Below are 674 nucleotides of genomic sequence, written 5' to 3'. Positions count from 1 at the left end.
TCACGTCCCTCTCCAGAACATGACAGGGGGTGTTTCTGGAATCCCCACGGGCAGAGCTCCGTCTCTTAGGGGTGGCCAGACGCCCAGGTTCGCAAGGCATGGGCGCTTCCTGAATGAGATGCATCCAGGATATTGTAGAAAGCATCTGGCAACCCTATTGTGTTTGACACTGAAAACAACGGCGTCTAGTAACAGGTGTTCCCGTTAAGCTGCCGCTGCCAGGAAGGGAAACTTGGAGCCCAGTGATGTCAACGGTTTATCTCATGCCCTGATCGTCCTTTCGTCCTCTGATGCATACTTATTCCATGTTTATCCCAATTGACACCTTTAAAATTATGTTCCCAAGCCATTTGGCATCTCTAGAGTTCAAGTAAAGTCTCTGAGAGAGGGCTGCACTGATGGCAAAGCGAAAGCTCATCAGTTTCTAGAGACAAACACACTGAAATAGTGTCAACAGACCTGGCCCTGAAGCCTGTCTACAATGGTAGATTTGTGTGAAAGTTGTGGGCTTTGGAGTTCAGGTCACGAGAATTTGGTAACTGGTGAGCAGCAACCCCAGGGTGTAAGGACTCATCCTTTTTTTTTTTTCCCCCTCCATATGTAAACCTTTACTTGACTTTTTACAATAGTGAACTAGTACATATTTGTCCTTCTGTAATAGACTTATTTCACTC

The sequence above is a fragment of the Orycteropus afer genome, unplaced genomic scaffold (assembly GCF_000298275.1).
Source record: "Orycteropus afer afer isolate SDZICR_OR568_19922 unplaced genomic scaffold, OryAfe1.0 scaffold00108, whole genome shotgun sequence".
Taxonomy (NCBI): Eukaryota; Metazoa; Chordata; class Mammalia; order Tubulidentata; family Orycteropodidae; genus Orycteropus; species Orycteropus afer.
Note: the sequence above shows the minus strand (reverse complement) of the source record.